Source organism: Dama dama, unplaced genomic scaffold (genome assembly GCF_033118175.1).
Source record: "Dama dama isolate Ldn47 unplaced genomic scaffold, ASM3311817v1 ptg000080l, whole genome shotgun sequence".
NCBI lineage: Eukaryota > Metazoa > Chordata > Mammalia > Artiodactyla > Cervidae > Dama > Dama dama.
Window position 1 is genome coordinate 4,347,698 of NW_026870899.1, and position 12,607 is coordinate 4,360,304.

The following is a 12,607-nucleotide window of genomic DNA, read 5'->3' on the forward strand; positions in this document are numbered from 1 at the left end:
GGAGCATGAAGCGATGTTGAAAAACATGAAGAGCCTTAAAATGTGTGAAAAATATGAAGAGCTTCAAAAAGTGTGAAAAATATGAGGATCATGAAACGGTCTGAAAAATAGGAGGAGCATGAAGCGGGGTTGAAAAACATGAAGAGCCTGAAAAGGTGTGACAAATATGAAGAGCTTCAAAAGGTGTGAAATACATGAGGAGCATGAAACGATCTGAAAAATAGGAGGAGCATGAAGCGGTGTTCAAAAACATGCAGAGTCTGAAAAGGTGTGAAAATTATGAAGAGCTTCAAAAGGTTTGAAAAATATGAAGAGCTTCAAAAGGTGTCAAAAATGAGATGAGCATGAAATGGTCTGAAAAATAGGAGGAGCATGAAGCGGTGTTCAAAAACATGAAGAGCCTGAAACGGTGTGAGAAATATGAAGAGCTTCAGAAGATGTCAAGAATATGAGGAGCATGAAACGGTCTGAAAAATAGGAGGAGCATGAAATGGTGTTCAAACACATGAAGAGCCTGAAAAGGTGTGAAAAATATGAAGAGCTTCAAAAGGTGTGAAATACATGAGGAGCATTAAACGGTTTAAAAATTAGGAGGAGCATGAAGCGGTGTTCAAAAACATGAAGAGCCTGAAAAGGTGTTAAAAATATGAAGAGCTTCAAAAGGTGTGAAAAATATGAGGAGCATGAAACGGTCTGAAAAATAGGAGGAGCATGAAGCGGTGTTGAAAAACATGAGGAGCCTGAAAAGTTGTGACAAAAATGAAGAGCTTCAAAAGGTGTGAAATACATGAGGAGCATGAAACGGTCTGAAAATAGGAGGAGCATGAAGCGGTGTTCAAAAACATGCAGAGACTGAAATCTTGTGAAAAATATGAAGAGCTTCAAAAGGTGTGAAAAATATGAAGAGCTTCAGAAGGTGTCAAAAATGAGATGAACATGAAACGGTCTGAAAAATAGGAGGAGCATGATGTAGTGTTGAAAAAAATGAAGAGCCTGAACAGGTGTGAAATATATGAAGAGCTTCAAAAGGTGTGAAAAATATGAGAAGCATGAAACGGTCTGAAAAATATGAGGAGCATGAACTGGTGTCGAAAAACATGAAGAGCCTGAAAAGGTGTGAAAAATATGAAGAGCTCCAAAAGGTGTGAAAAATATGAGGAGCATGATACGGTCTGAAAAATAGGAGGAGCATGAACCAGTGTTCAAAAACATGAAGAGCCTGAAAAGGTGTGAAAAATATGAACAGCTTCAAAAGGTGTGAAAAATATGAGGAGCATGAAACGGTCTGAAAAATAGGAGGAGCATGAAGCGGTGTTGAAAAACATGAGGAGCCTGAAAAGGTGTGACAAATATAAAGAGCTTCAAAAGGTGTGAAATACATGAGGATCATGAAACGGTCTCAAAAATAGGAGGAGCATGAAGCGGTGTTCAAAAACATGCAGAGTCTGAAAAGGGGTGAAAAATATGAAGAGCTTCAAAAGGTTTGATAAATATGAATAGCTTCAAAAGGTGTGAAAAATATGAGGAGCATGAAACGGTCTGAAAAATAGGAGGAGCAAGAAACGGTGTTGAAAAACATGAAGAGACTGACGAGGTGTCAGAAATATGAAGAACTTCAAAAGGTGTCAAAGATATGAGGAGCATGAAACGGTCTGAAAAATCGGAGGAGCAACAAGGGGTGTTGAAATACATGAAGAGCCTGAAAATGTGTGAAAAATATAAAGAGCTTCAAAAGATGTGAAAAATATGAAGAGCATGAAATGGTTTGAAAAATAGGAGGATCATGAAGCGGTGATCAAAAACATGAAGATCCTGAAAAGGTGTGAAAAGTATGAACAGCTTCAAAAGGTGTCAAAAAAGAGATGAGCATGAAACGGTCTGAAAAATAGGAGGAGCATGAATCAGTGTTGAAAAACATGAAGAGCCTGAAAAGGTGTGAGAAATATGAAGAGCTTCAAAAATGTGAAAAATATGAAGAGCTTCAAAAGTTGTCAAAAATTAGATGAGCATGAAACTGTCTGAAAAATAGGAGGAGCATGAAGTGGTGTTGAAAAACATGAAGAGCCTGAAATGGTGTGAAATATATGAAGACCTTCAAAACGTGTGAAAAATATGAGGAGCTTCAAAAAGTGTCAAAATTATGAGGAGCATGAAACGGTCTGAAAAATAGGAGGAGCATGAGGCAGTGTTGAAAAATACGAGGAGCATGAAGAGGTGTTGAAAAAAATGAAGAGCCTGAAAAGGTGTGAAAAATATGAAGAGCTTCAAAAGTTTCAAAAATTAGATGAGCATGAAACGGTCTGAAAAATAGGAGGTGCATGAAGTGGTGTTGAAAAAAATGAAGAGCCTGAAATGGTGTGAAATATATGAACACCTTCAAAACGTGTGAAAAATATGAGGAGCTTCAAAAAGTGTCAAAATTATGAGGAGCATGAAACGGTCTGAAAAATAGGAGGAGCATGAAGCGGTGTTGAAAAATACGAGGAGCATGAAGAGGTGTTGAAAAAAATGAAGAGCCTGAAAAGGTGTGAAAAATATGAAGAGCTTCAAAAGTTGTCAAAAATTAGATGAGCATGAAACGGTCTGAGAAATAGGAGGAGCATGAAGTGGTGTTGAAAAACATGAAGAGCCTGAAATGGTGTGAAATATATGAACACCTTCAAAACGTGTGAAAATATGAGGAGCTTCAAAAAGTGTCAAAATTATGAGGAGCATGAAACGGTCTGAAAAATAGGAGGAGCATGAAGCGGTGTTGAAAAATACGAGGAGCATGAAGAGGTGTTGAAAAAAATGAAGAGCCTGAAAAGGTGTGAAAAATATGAAGAGCTTCTAAAGGTGTCAAAAATATGAGGAGCCTGAAACGGTCTAAAAAATAGGAGGGGCATGAAGCGATGTTGAAAAACATGCAGAGCCTGAAAATGTGTGAAAAATATGAAGATCTTCTAAAGGTGTCAAATATATGAGGACAATGAAACGGCCTGAAAAATTGGAGGAGCATGAAGTGGTGTTGAAAAACATGAAGAGCTTGAAAAGGTGTGAAAAATATAAAGAGCTTCAAAAGGTGTCAAAATTATGAGGAGCATGAAACGGTCTGAAAAGTAGGAGGAGCATGAAGTGGTGTTGAAACACATGAAGATCCTGAAATGGTGTGAAATATATGAAGACCTTCAAAATGTGTGAAACATATGAGGAGCTTCAAAACGTGTCAAAAATATGAGGAGCATGAAATGGTCTGAAAAATCGGAGGAGCATGAAGTGGTGTTCAAAAACATGAAGAGCCTGAAAAGGTGAGAAAAATACGAAGAGCTTCTAAAGGTGTGAAAAATATGAAGAGCTTCAAAAAGGATGAAAAATATGAGGAGCATGAAACTGTCAGAAAAATAGGAGGATCATGAAGCGGTGTTGAAAAACATGAAGAGCCTGAAAAGGTGAGAAAAATACGAAGAGCTTCTGAAGGTGTGAAAAATATGAGGAGCATGAAACGGTCTCAAAATAGGAGGAGCATGAAACGGTCTGAAAAATAGGAGGAGCATGAAGCGGTGATGAAAAAATAGAAGAGCATGAAATGGTTTGAAGAATATAAGGAGCTTCAAAAGGTATCAAAAATAGTAGTAGCATGAAACGGTGTTGAAAAACTTGAAGAGCCTGAAAATGTGTAAAATATGAACAGGTTAAAAGGTGTCAAAATATGAGGAGCATGAAACGGTCTGAAAAATAGGAGGAGCATGAAGCGGTGATGAAAAAAAAGAAGAACATGAAATGGTTTGAAGAATATGAGGAGCTTCAAAAGGTATCAAAAATAGGAGTAGCATGAAGCCGTGTTGAAAAACATGAAGAGCCTGAAAAGGTGTGAAAAATATGAAGAGCTTCAAAAGGTATCAAAAATAGGAGTAGCATGAAGAGGTGTTCAAAAATATGAAGAGCCTGAAGAGGTGTGAAAAATATGAAGAGCATGAAACGGTCTGAAAAATGGTGGAGCATGAAGCGGTGTTCAGAAGCATGAAGAGCCTGAAAACTGTGAAAAATATGAAGAGCTTCAAAAAGTGTGAAAAATATGAAGAGTTTCAAAAGGTGTGAAAAATATGAGGAGCATGAAACGGTCTGAAAAATAGGAGGAGCATGAAACTGTGTGTAAAAAATGAAGAGCATGAATAGGTGTGAAAATTATGAAGAGCTTTAAAAGGTTTGAAAAATATGACGAGCATGAAATTGTCTGAAAAATTGGAGGAGCATGAAGCGGTGTTGAAATACATGAAGAGCCTGTAAAGGTTTGAAAAATATGAAGAGCTTCAAAAGGTGTGAAAAATATGAAGAGCTTCAAAATTTGTCAAAAATAAGAGGAGAAAGACACGGTCTGAAAAATAGGAGGAGCATGAAGCGGTGTTGAAATACATGAAGAGCCTGTAAAGGTTTGAAAAATATGAAGAGCTTCAAAAGGTGTGAAAAATATGAAGAGATTCAAAATGTGTCAAAAATAGGAGGAGCATGACACGGTCTGAAAAATAGGAGGAGCATGAAGCGGTGTTGAAAAACATGAAGAGCCTGAAAAGGTGTAAAAAACATGAAGAGCCTAAAAAGGTGTCAAAAATATGAGGAATATGAAACGGTCTTAAAAATAGGAGGATCATGAAGAGGTGTTGAAAAACATGAAGTTCCTGAAAAGGTGTGAAATATATGAAGAGCTTCAAAAGTTGTGAAATATATGAGGAGCATGAAACGGTCTGAAAAATAGGAGGAGCATGAAACGGTGTTCAAAAACATGAAGAGCTTCAAAAGGTGTGAAAAATATGAACAGCTTCAAAAGGTGTCAAAAATGAGATGAGTAAAAAACGGTCTGAAAAATGGGAGGAGCATGAAGTTGTGTTGAAAATAATGAAGAGCCTGAAAAGGTGTGAAAAATATGAGGAGCATGATACGGTCTGAAAAATAGGAGGAGCATGAAGTGGTTGTGAAAAAACATGAAGAGCCGGAAAACGTGTGCAAAATATGACGAGCTTCAAAAGGTGTGAAATACATGAGAAGCTTGAAACGGTCTGAAAAATAGGAGGAGCATGAAGCGATGTTGAAAAACATGAAGAGCCTTAAAATGTGTGAAAAATATGAAGAGCTTCAAAAAGTGTGAAAAATATGAGGATCATGAAACGGTCTGAAAAATAGGAGGAGCATGAAGCGGGGTTGAAAAACATGAAGAGCCTGAAAAGGTGTGACAAATATGAAGAGCTTCAAAAGGTGTGAAATACATGAGGAGCATGAAACGATCTGAAAAATAGGAGGAGCATGAAGCGGTGTTCAAAAACATGCAGAGTCTGAAAAGGTGTGAAAATTATGAAGAGCTTCAAAAGGTTTGAAAAATATGAAGAGCTTCAAAAGGTGTCAAAAATGAGATGAGCATGAAATGGTCTGAAAAATAGGAGGAGCATGAAGCGGTGTTCAAAAACATGAAGAGCCTGAAACGGTGTGAGAAATATGAAGAGCTTCAGAAGATGTCAAGAATATGAGGAGCATGAAACGGTCTGAAAAATAGGAGGAGCATGAAATGGTGTTCAAACACATGAAGAGCCTGAAAAGGTGTGAAAAATATGAAGAGCTTCAAAAGGTGTGAAATACATGAGGAGCATTAAACGGTTTAAAAATTAGGAGGAGCATGAAGCGGTGTTCAAAAACATGAAGAGCCTGAAAAGGTGTTAAAAATATGAAGAGCTTCAAAAGGTGTGAAAAATATGAGGAGCATGAAACGGTCTGAAAAATAGGAGGAGCATGAAGCGGTGTTGAAAAACATGAGGAGCCTGAAAAGTTGTGACAAATATGAAGAGCTTCAAAAGGTGTGAAATACATGAGGAGCATGAAACGGTCTGAAAATAGGAGGAGCATGAAGCGGTGTTCAAAAACATGCAGAGACTGAAATCTTGTGAAAAATATGAAGAGCTTCAAAAGGTGTGAAAAATATGAAGAGCTTCAGAAGGTGTCAAAAATGAGATGAACATGAAACGGTCTGAAAAATAGGAGGAGCATGATGTAGTGTTGAAAAAAATGAAGAGCCTGAACAGGTGTGAAATATATGAAGAGCTTCAAAAGGTGTGAAAAATATGAGAAGCATGAAACGGTCTGAAAAATATGAGGAGCATGAACCGGTGTCGAAAAACATGAAGAGCCTGAAAAGGTGTGAAAAATATGAAGAGCTCCAAAAGGTGTGAAAAATATGAGGAGCATGATACGGTCTGAAAAATAGGAGGAGCATGAACCAGTGTTCAAAAACATGAAGAGCCTGAAAAGGTGTGAAAAATATGAACAGCTTCAAAAGGTGTGAAAAATATGAGGAGCATGAAACGGTCTGAAAAATAGGAGGAGCATGAAGCGGTGTTGAAAAACATGAGGAGCCTGAAAAGGTGTGACAAATATGAAGAGCTTCAAAAGGTGTGAAATACATGAGGATCATGAAACGGTCTCAAAAATAGGAGGAGCATGAAGCGGTGTTCAAAAACATGCAGAGTCTGAAAAGGGGTGAAAAATATGAAGAGCTTCAAAAGGTTTGATAAATATGAATAGCTTCAAAAGGTGTGAAAAATATGAGGAGCATGAAACGGTCTGAAAAATAGGAGGAGCAAGAAACGGTGTTGAAAAACATGAAGAGACTGACGAGGTGTCAGAAATATGAAGAACTTCAAAAGGTGTCAAAGATATGAGGAGCATGAAACAGTCTGAAAAATCGGAGGAACAACAAGGGGTGTTGAAATACATGAAGAGCCTGAAAATGTGTGAAAAATATAAAGAGCTTCAAAAGATGTGAAAAATATGAAGAGCATGAAATGGTTTGAAAAATAGGAGGATCATGAAGCGGTGATCAAAAACATGAAGATCCTGAAAAGGTGTGAAAAGTATGAACAGCTTCAAAAGGTGTCAAAAAAGAGATGAGCATGAAACGGTCTGAAAAATAGGAGGAGCATGAATCAGTGTTGAAAAACATGAAGAGCCTGAAAAGGTGTGAGAAATATGAAGAGCTTCAAAAATGTGAAAAATATGAAGAGCTTCAAAAGTTGTCAAAAATTAGATGAGCATGAAACTGTCTGAAAAATAGGAGGAGCATGAAGTGGTGTTGAAAAACATGAAGAGCCTGAAATGGTGTGAAATATATGAAGACCTTCAAAACGTGTGAAAAATATGAGGAGCTTCAAAAAGTGTCAAAATTATGAGGAGCATGAAACGGTCTGAAAAATAGGAGGAGCATGAGGCAGTGTTGAAAAATACGAGGAGCATGAAGAGGTGTTGAAAAAAATGAAGAGCCTGAAAAGGTGTGAAAAATATGAAGAGCTTCAAAAGTTTCAAAAATTAGATGAGCATGAAACGGTCTGAAAAATAGGAGGTGCATGAAGTGGTGTTGAAAAAAATGAAGAGCCTGAAATGGTGTGAAATATATGAACACCTTCAAAACGTGTGAAAAATATGAGGAGCTTCAAAAAGTGTCAAAATTATGAGGAGCATGAAACGGTCTGAAAAATAGGAGGAGCATGAAGCGGTGTTGAAAAATACGAGGAGCATGAAGAGGTGTTGAAAAAAATGAAGAGCCTGAAAAGGTGTGAAAAATATGAAGAGCTTCAAAAGTTGTCAAAAATTAGATGAGCATGAAACGGTCTGAGAAATAGGAGGAGCATGAAGTGGTGTTGAAAAACATGAAGAGCCTGAAATGGTGTGAAATATATGAACACCTTCAAAACGTGTGAAAATATGAGGAGCTTCAAAAAGTGTCAAAATTATGAGGAGCATGAAACGGTCTGAAAAATAGGAGGAGCATGAAGCGGTGTTGAAAAATACGAGGAGCATGAAGAGGTGTTGAAAAAAATGAAGAGCCTGAAAAGGTGTGAAAAATATGAAGAGCTTCTAAAGGTGTCAAAAATATGAGGAGCCTGAAACGGTCTAAAAAATAGGAGGGGCATGAAGCGATGTTGAAAAACATGCAGAGCCTGAAAATGTGTGAAAAATATGAAGATCTTCTAAAGGTGTCAAATATATGAGGACAATGAAACGGCCTGAAAAATTGGAGGAGCATGAAGTGGTGTTGAAAAACATGAAGAGCTTGAAAAGGTGTGAAAAATATAAAGAGCTTAAAAAGGTGTCAAAATTATGAGGAGCATGAAACGGTCTGAAAAGTAGGAGGAGCATGAAGTGGTGTTGAAACACATGAAGATCCTGAAATGGTGTGAAATATATGAAGACCTTCAAAATGTGTGAAACATATGAGGAGCTTCAAAACGTGTCAAAAATATGAGGAGCATGAAATGGTCTGAAAAATCGGAGGAGCATGAAGTGGTGTTCAAAAACATGAAGAGCCTGAAAAGGTGAGAAAAATATGAAGAGCTTCTAAAGGTGTGAAAAATATGAAGAGCTTCAAAAAGGATGAAAAATATGAGGAGCATGAAACTGTCAGAAAAATAGGAGGATCATGAAGCGGTGTTGAAAAACATGAAGAGCCTGAAAAGGTGAGAAAAATACGAAGAGCTTCTAAAGGTGTGAAAAATATGAGGAGCATGAAACGGTCTCAAAATAGGAGGAGCATGAAACGGTCTGAAAAATAGGAGGAGCATGAAGCGGTGATGAAAAAATAGAAGAGCATGAAATGGTTTGAAGAATATAAGGAGCTTCAAAAGGTATCAAAAATAGTAGTAGCATGAAACGGTGTTGAAAAACTTGAAGAGCCTGAAAATGTGTAAAATATGAACAGGTTAAAAGGTGTCAAAATATGAGGAGCATGAAACGGTCTGAAAAATAGGAGGAGCATGAAGCGGTGATGAAAAAAAAGAAGAACATGAAATGGTTTGAAGAATATGAGGAGCTTCAAAAGGTATCAAAAATAGGAGTAGCATGAAGCCGTGTTGAAAAACATGAAGAGCCTGAAAAGGTGTGAAAAATATGAAGAGCTTCAAAAGGTATCAAAAATAGGAGTAGCATGAAGAGGTGTTCAAAAATATGAAGAGCCTGAAGAGGTGTGAAAAATATGAAGAGCATGAAACGGTCTGAAAAATGGTGGAGCATGAAGCGGTGTTCAGAAGCATGAAGAGCCTGAAAACTGTGAAAAATATGAAGAGCTTCAAAAAGTGTGAAAAATATGAAGAGTTTCAAAAGGTGTGAAAAATATGAGGAGCATGAAACGGTCTGAAAAATAGGAGGAGCATGAAACTGTGTGTAAAAAATGAAGAGCATGAATAGGTGTGAAAATTATGAAGAGCTTTAAAAGGTTTGAAAAATATGACGAGCATGAAATTGTCTGAAAAATTGGAGGAGCATGAAGCGGTGTTGAAATACATGAAGAGCCTGTAAAGGTTTGAAAAATATGAAGAGCTTCAAAAGGTGTGAAAAATATGAAGAGCTTCAAAATTTGTCAAAAATAAGAGGAGAAAGACACGGTCTGAAAAATAGGAGGAGCATGAAGCGGTGTTGAAATACATGAAGAGCCTGTAAAGGTTTGAAAAATATGAAGAGCTTCAAAAGGTGTGAAAAATATGAAGAGATTCAAAATGTGTCAAAAATAGGAGGAGCATGACACGGTCTGAAAAATAGGAGGAGCATGAAGCGGTGTTGAAAAACATGAAGAGCCTGAAAAGGTGTAAAAAACATGAAGAGCCTAAAAAGGTGTCAAAAATATGAGGAATATGAAACGGTCTTAAAAATAGGAGGATCATGAAGAGGTGTTGAAAAACATGAAGTTCCTGAAAAGGTGTGAAATATATGAAGAGCTTCAAAAGTTGTGAAATATATGAGGAGCATGAAACGGTCTGAAAAATAGGAGGAGCATGAAACGGTGTTCAAAAACATGAAGAGCTTCAAAAGGTGTGAAAAATATGAACAGCTTCAAAAGGTGTCAAAAATGAGATGAGTAAAAAACGGTCTGAAAAATGGGAGGAGCATGAAGTTGTGTTGAAAATAATGAAGAGCCTGAAAAGGTGTGAAAAATATGAGGAGCATGATACGGTCTGAAAAATAGGAGGAGCATGAAGTGGTTGTGAAAAAACATGAAGAGCCGGAAAACGTGTGCAAAATATGACGAGCTTCAAAAGGTGTGAAATACATGAGAAGCTTGAAACGGTCTGAAAAATAGGAGGAGCATGAAGCGATGTTGAAAAACATGAAGAGCCTTAAAATGTGTGAAAAATATGAAGAGCTTCAAAAAGTGTGAAAAATATGAGGATCATGAAACGGTCTGAAAAATAGGAGGAGCATGAAGCGGGGTTGAAAAACATGAAGAGCCTGAAAAGGTGTGACAAATATGAAGAGCTTCAAAAGGTGTGAAATACATGAGGAGCATGAAACGATCTGAAAAATAGGAGGAGCATGAAGCGGTGTTCAAAAACATGCAGAGTCTGAAAAGGTGTGAAAATTATGAAGAGCTTCAAAAGGTTTGAAAAATATGAAGAGCTTCAAAAGGTGTCAAAAATGAGATGAGCATGAAATGGTCTGAAAAATAGGAGGAGCATGAAGCGGTGTTCAAAAACATGAAGAGCCTGAAACGGTGTGAGAAATATGAAGAGCTTCAGAAGATGTCAAGAATATGAGGAGCATGAAACGGTCTGAAAAATAGGAGGAGCATGAAATGGTGTTCAAACACATGAAGAGCCTGAAAAGGTGTGAAAAATATGAAGAGCTTCAAAAGGTGTGAAATACATGAGGAGCATTAAACGGTTTAAAAATTAGGAGGAGCATGAAGCGGTGTTCAAAAACATGAAGAGCCTGAAAAGGTGTTAAAAATATGAAGAGCTTCAAAAGGTGTGAAAAATATGAGGAGCATGAAACGGTCTGAAAAATAGGAGGAGCATGAAGCGGTGTTGAAAAACATGAGGAGCCTGAAAAGTTGTGACAAATATGAAGAGCTTCAAAAGGTGTGAAATACATGAGGAGCATGAAACGGTCTGAAAATAGGAGGAGCATGAAGCGGTGTTCAAAAACATGCAGAGACTGAAATCTTGTGAAAAATATGAAGAGCTTCAAAAGGTGTGAAAAATATGAAGAGCTTCAGAAGGTGTCAAAAATGAGATGAACATGAAACGGTCTGAAAAATAGGAGGAGCATGATGTAGTGTTGAAAAAAATGAAGAGCCTGAACAGGTGTGAAATATATGAAGAGCTTCAAAAGGTGTGAAAAATATGAGAAGCATGAAACGGTCTGAAAAATATGAGGAGCATGAACCGGTGTCGAAAAACATGAAGAGCCTGAAAAGGTGTGAAAAATATGAAGAGCTCCAAAAGGTGTGAAAAATATGAGGAGCATGATACGGTCTGAAAAATAGGAGGAGCATGAACCAGTGTTCAAAAACATGAAGAGCCTGAAAAGGTGTGAAAAATATGAACAGCTTCAAAAGGTGTGAAAAATATGAGGAGCATGAAACGGTCTGAAAAATAGGAGGAGCATGAAGCGGTGTTGAAAAACATGAGGAGCCTGAAAAGGTGTGACAAATATGAAGAGCTTCAAAAGGTGGGAAATACATGAGGAGCATGAAACGGTCTCAAAAATAGGAGGAGCATGAAGCGGTGTTCAAAAACATGCAGAGTCAGAAAAGGGGTGAAAAATATGAAGAGCTTCAAAAGGTTTGATAAATATGAATAGCTTCAAAAGGTGTGAAAAATATGAGGAGCATGAAACGGTCTGAAAAATAGGAGGAGCAAGAAACGGTGTTGAAAAACATGAAGAGACTGACGAGGTGTCAGAAATATGAAGAACTTCAAAAGGTGTCAAAGATATGAGGAGCATGAAACAGTCTGAAAAATCGGAGGAACAACAAGGGGTGTTGAAATACATGAAGAGCCTGAAAATGTGTGAAAAATATAAAGAGCTTCAAAAGATGTGAAAAATATGAAGAGCTTCAAAAGGTGTCAAAAATATGAGGAGCATGAAACTGTCTGAAAAATAGGAGGAGCATGAAGCGGTGTTGAAAAACATGAATAGCCTGAAAATGTGTGAGAAATATGAAGAGCTTCAACAGGTGTCAAAAATATGATTAGCATGAAACGGTCTGAAAAATAGGAGGAGCATGAAGCGGTGTTGAAAAACATGAATAGCCTGAAAATGTGTGAAATATATGAAGAGCTTAAAAATGTGTCAAATATATGAGGAGCATGAAACGGTCTGAAAAATAGGAGGATGATGAAACGGTGTTGAAAAACAATAAGAGCCTGAAAAGGTGTGAAAAATATGAAGAGCTTCAAAATGTGTCAAAATTTGAGGAGCATGAAAAGGTCTGAAAAATAGGAGGAGAATGAAGCTGTTTTCAAAATCATGAAGAGCCTATAAATGTGTGAAAAATATGAAGAGCTTCAAAAGGTGTAAAAATTTGAAGAGCAGGAAACGGTCTGAAAAACAGGAGGAGAATGAAGTGGTGTCCAAAAACATGAAGAGCCTGAAAAGGTGTGAAAAATAAGAAGAGCTTCAAAATGTGTCATAAATATGAGGAGCATTAAATGGTCTGAAAAATAGGAGGAGCATGAGGCGGTGTTCAAAAACATGAAGAGCCTGAAAAGGTGTGAAAAATATGAAGAGCTTCAAAAGGTGTCAAAATTATGAGGAGCATGAAACGGTCTGAAAAATAGGAGGAGCATGAAACGGTGATCAAATACATGAAGAG